The 5,497-nt window shown below is 50.6% G+C and overlaps 1 pseudogene; it reads left to right on the top strand.

Annotated features, from left to right (window-relative positions):
• Positions 1–362: 362 nt before the first annotated feature.
• On the top strand, positions 363–4,320 carry LOC105723735 (torsin-2A-like; annotated as a pseudogene).
• Positions 4,321–5,497: the final 1,177 nt, after the last annotated feature.

The following is a 5,497-nucleotide window of genomic DNA, read 5'->3' as shown; positions in this document are numbered from 1 at the left end:
CCATTAAGTAATTTCTTATCACTCCACCCTATTTTCGCTTTCTCAACCAAGAAACTTCCTAAAGTAACCTTCAAAATTAGTCCTGTCATCTCTCTTAGCATACTAATTTCCCTTATGTGGTGCCTAATAATGAGGGAGCATAAATAAAGCCAGATTCAAAGATGATTCTCATCAGTGCAGCTGTCATACTTCTAAACAGTATCAGTCATCATACGGAACTGATTGGACCTGATACAGAACCTGGTAAGCAATGATTTCGTCATAGACTTGGAGAAAAATATGACCAGGAATATCGCGCCCATGTTACACCTGTGTAAGCAAGGAGTGGTGGGGCTGAACTCAAGGCCCACATTGCCGTGCGCATGGGCGAGCTGCAGAGGGGTCAGCGAACCACAGCCGGCCGGCCACGTCCTGTTGCACAGGTTTATGAAGGAATAGCCGAGGTGATTGCCACACGTACTGTTGATGGCTGCTCTTCTGCTGCTGGCAGAGTTCAGTAGCTGCAACACAGACTCTGGTCTGCAGAGACTAAGATATTTGCTATCTGTCCCTAAGACACCTGCCAGTCCATCTTCAGACAAGGTGACATAGGCCAGTGCTACTCAAGTGTGGTCTGTGAATCAGCCGGCCTTGGAAGCTTGCTAAGAAAACCGAATCCAACACCACCCCAGACCTACTAAATCAGAATCTCGGAGTGAGGCCCAGGAATCTGTGCTTTAACGAGCTGTCCTGGTGGCTGTGTTGCACCAGCAGAGGCCATCCCGAAATTCCTTCCAGCTGAGTGTGGCTAGGTTCTATAATTTGGCTTCAGCTCCTGGGCCAGTGTGGGCCGCATCTGGAAACGGCACAGAGATACCAACTCCGCTGTGTGGTCCCTCCACAAAATACCGACTCCGCTGTGGGTTCCTCCGTGGGTGAGCCCAGGCCAGGAGCTTGGCTCTTACGTCTGGGAGTCCAGAGTCAGGAATTCCCTTTTTAGACCTGGAGAATGCGGGCTCCATTCCTAGAGGAGAGCGAGAGCCACGCCAGGCCAGACCCCACTTCCACCCTTCCTGGGAGAGGGCTTCCCATCACCCACTTGACTGGCTTGGCAAGTCGCTTGAAACCCCAGAGCCTGTGTGTCCTCATCTGTAAATTAAAGACATAAATTTCCCTTGAAAACTTCTGAAGGGTGACAGCAGTAATGCTGATGACAAGGTCTGGACCTCAGTGGCTGGCAGGAGTCATCTGAGTGAGAATCGGACAGCCCCGTCATGAGGACCGCACTCCGAACCCCAGTTCAGTCACTGACTCTGCCTCAGTGTTCCCATCTTGAAGATGACAAGGACTCCCCATACAGAAACAATGGGCGCTGCTATGGGAATAGATCATGTTTACTGGGCCCCTCTTGGGAGGCATTTGAGATAGCACGGTAAACTCTGGCCAAGGAACAAGATGTTCAGGTAATACAACGTCCTCCTTAATACTACACATAACAGCTAATTTGGTTCATTTAAGCCACAGAGAATATGTTCTCCCTGAATCTGAGTATGGAAAATAGTAATTGCATTAACTGGAATTCAGATAGGGACAGGCTTTCCCCAAGACATGTTTAATACCACCAAATGACCGTTTGCTACTATCTAATTTTTATTCTTTATAAATGACACATAGTTAACTAGCTAACTTAGTTTTTTTTTAATCATGTTGGCCTAGGGAGAAGTTTTTAATCAGAGTTGTGTCCCGAAATCCACCCTATTTATTCAGGACTTAGGTAAACATAGAGCCCCATTTTTTTTGGCACTACAGATGTATTTAACAGCTTTGTGAAAGCTGCATCCTGCTACATTTCGGCAGCAGCACGTTGATGTAAAGGCAGGTGTTTCATTTTTGGTAACTGGTAACTGACCTCCCAAAAAGAGAAGTGAAAATGGTCTATTAATCATCTGAAAAGAATATCTGCCAAGTTCTAATTACTTTTAGTGAAGGCTGCACATAATGAGAACATGCCTTGAACATGAATCTGTTTAATCCTTTGCACTGTCTCGACGGAGGAGGCATGCCGGGTTCCCTGCCAGGAAATTCCAACCACTGCCCAGAATAATTCCATATTCTGGCCTGTTAGCGACACGGTGGGCCTTAGGAAGGGTGAATTGTAGAGATGACCCAAATCGAACTTGGTGCACGTGGGAAGCACATACAGAAAGCGTGCAGCTTGTACACCACGAGGTGGTGTGAGTATCATGGGTTCCTGCCCACTCTAGGGGAGTTCCCTTTTCAGGGGATAAAAGGAACAGGGCCTTTCAGGTGAGAGGCTGTAGAGAGAAGCAATTTTGTCGAGATGGTGTTTGCCCTGAGAATAAGTCAAACCGCACCCCCCCACCGCCCCGCAAAGAGCGCCACACTGCAGAGACAGCGCCAGCCACGGTGCTGGCCCCATCATGTGAGCTCGTCTCACAGGTGACCCTGGAACAGCATGGGCTTGAAGTACATGGGTCCATCTATACATGCATTTTCTTCCCCCTCTGCCAACCCTGAGACAGCAAGACCAACTCCTCCCCACTCCCCTGTTCCCTCCTCCCCTCCCCCTCCCTTTTTCTCCCCCTCTCACCTTCCTCCTCCTTTTCCCCCTTCTCTTCCTCCTCCCCGCATCCTTCTCCTCCACACCTACTCAACGTGGAGACCACAAGGTTGAAGACCTTTATGATGCTCCAGTTCCACCTAATGAAGAGTAAATATGTTTTATCTCTTCCTTAGGAGTTTCTTCGTAACATTTTCTTTCATCTAGCTTTAAGTATGTAGGCGGAGCGAGGTGGCTTATGCCTGTAATCACAGCACTTTGGGAGACCAAGGCAGGCAGATCACCTGAGGTCGGGAGTTCAAGACCAGCCTAACCAACATGGAGAAACCTTGTCTCTACTAAAAATACAAAATTAGCTGGGCGTGGTGGTGCACACCTGTAATCCCAGCTACTCAGGAGGCTGAGACAGGAGAATCGCTTAAACCCAGGAGGCTGCAGTTTTGGTGAGCCAGGATCCCACTATTGCACTCCAGACTGGGCAACACAAGCAAAACTCCAACTCGGAAAAAAAAAAAAGTATGTAATACACGTAATATAGAAAGCATGTGTTAGTTGTATTATGGGTAAAGCTTCTGGTTTGCAGTAGGCTACTGCAGTTACGTTTTTGAGTCAGAAGTCACACAAGAATTTTCAACTGCTGGGAGATCAGCGCCTCTAATTCTCACACTATTCAAGAGTCCACGGTGGATCCCATGTTCCTGGAGAGTGTTGTCTTAGTTCATATGCTTCCCATCCACAGGGCTTGAGGCTGAGGATATAGGAATGTGAGGTAAGCTACCAATAAGGTAAATAATAAAGTCAAAGCACAGAAATACCTACGTCCACAGCACCACCTCTCAGGACAAACACTATCCTGACAAAACTGGTTTTCACTCTACAGCCTCTCACCCGAAGGGCCCTGTTCCTTTTGCCCCCGCAAAAGGGAATTCCCACAGAGTAGGCAGAAATCAGTGATAATAACACCACTTCGCGATGTAGAAACGGACAACAGCTTGTACTGCTATGGAAAGGGGGGTGGTAGATAATAACCGGTTTTATTTTTATAAAGAAAAAATCCCGGCGAGGCGGTCGGCTGCCCCACGCCGAGCTGCTGGCCCTGGGGCTCGCTCCTCGGGCTGCTCGGGCCGGTCTCCCGTGGCCGCCGCCTGGGACGACCTGGCCTCTCTGCGCTGCAGCTTGGGCGCCTTTTGTGAAAGGATCTTAAGAGCTGGAGGTCCAAGGGACCCTCACTGCCTGTGGCCGCTCCCTCTTCCTCTTCAGTGAGATGGACAGATGCCTCCAGGCCTGATGGAAGTCCTGCGGCCTTTCCTGGGCTCCTCCAGGGTTGTATACGGGACCGCTATCGCAAAGCCATCTTCATCTTCATCAGCAACACGGGTGGCCCTGGAGGCGTGGCACAGCCGCCCGGACCGCGAGGACATCCTCCTGCAGGAGCTGGAGCCGGTCAGCACCCGCGCGGTGCTGGACAACCCGCTCCGTGGCTTCTCATGCGCGGGCATCATGCAAGAGCGCCTCCTAGACGCAGTGGTGGCCGCCCGCTCCAGCGGCACCGTGTCTGGCACTGTGTGCTCAATGAGCCGGCCCAGCTGGGCCTGGAGCCAAGGGATGAAGTTGTCCAGGCTGTGCTGGACACCACCTTCTCCCCTGAGGATGAGCAGCTCTTCTCCTCCAACGGCTGCAAGACAGTGGCCTCCTGAATCGCCTCTCCTCTGACTCCCCAGCTGGTGTCCTTGTCCTCCCCTAATGGCCAGGCCATGTAGGAAAGGCCTGGGGCCTCTGTCACAGGGACCCAGAGCACCAAATGAGATGAAGAGAGTGTCGGCTAGGCCACGGGACTGACGGCTGGGAAGGGCCCTGGCCTCTAAACTGGCTCGAGAGCATCTTGGCCACTGCCACCCACCCCAGGGAAACCCCTGGTCACCCCAGAATCTCACTGAGCCTTGACCTCCCCCAACAACCTGAGCCTTCTTACTGTGAATTATAGCTCAGGGACTGTGGCTTATGGCGGTGCTCCCTCCTCCGTCTGCCTCCTTGGTCAGGCACCATAACCCCTCCCCTCCGCCCCGCACCCTGTGTCTGTATCATCAGGCCAGGTGGAGACCTCTCCGTTTCCAGAAATGGAGGGACTCAAGCTACCACTTGGGCCTGGTTTTAGAAATTTTTAATTTTATAAAAGAAGAGAACAAGTATAATAAACTCGGTTGTGGGACCAGAAAAAAAAAATCCTGTAGTTGGAGAGGGATTGAGGAGCAAGTTCTAACTGGTGAGTTATTATGTAATAATGAGGAGCGCAGCATGAAGCCCGAGTCAAGACGCCAAAGAACCCTCTTGGTAATTACCGACCTCCGGCAGCAGCAGCGGTCAGTGGACTTGTGCTGAGAGCCTGTTTCGCAGCAAGGGGAGAGGAGAAGCAAGACAAGGCAGAAATAGAGAACACCAGTGGGCTCTCGGCTGTGGATTAAGGGCCAGAGCAAAACTATCCGTCGGTGGGGACAGGGTCAGCCATCCAGAAAGTGAGGCCCACACTGCGGAAAAGACCAAAGTACCACCAAAACCAGGAAAAGGCCATTGAAAATAGGGAAAAGGTATGAAAAAAAGATAAAATGGAAGAGTGCCAAGAGGCAGTCAAAGACCTTCTCCTTCAAAAAAATCCATGGACTGCAAGAGCAGTGGCCAGTCCCTAATACTTGTATTGTGACCGTGCCAGCGTGTCCACAGGCATACTTGGCCCTTCTGTTAATAGATGCTTCTGCTATTCCCACAGAGCTTCCACTTACAAGGCGGCATGTAGATGCCCATGAATCATGGAAGCTCATCATGAATCATGGAAGCTCGTCATAAGGTGTAAGAGACCTTTGCCGTCTTGTATCCAGGAAGACTGGAGAAGTGATATCACATGTCCAGTGTTAGACAACAGCCCAGCCATTGGGTCAGATT

The sequence above is a fragment of the Aotus nancymaae genome, unplaced genomic scaffold (assembly GCF_030222135.1).
Source record: "Aotus nancymaae isolate 86718 unplaced genomic scaffold, 86718_ANA_hifiasm-v0.15.2.pri h1tg000041l, whole genome shotgun sequence".
Classification (NCBI taxonomy): domain Eukaryota; kingdom Metazoa; phylum Chordata; class Mammalia; order Primates; family Aotidae; genus Aotus; species Aotus nancymaae.
Note: the sequence above shows the minus strand (reverse complement) of the source record. Positions and strands in the feature narration are given on the sequence as shown.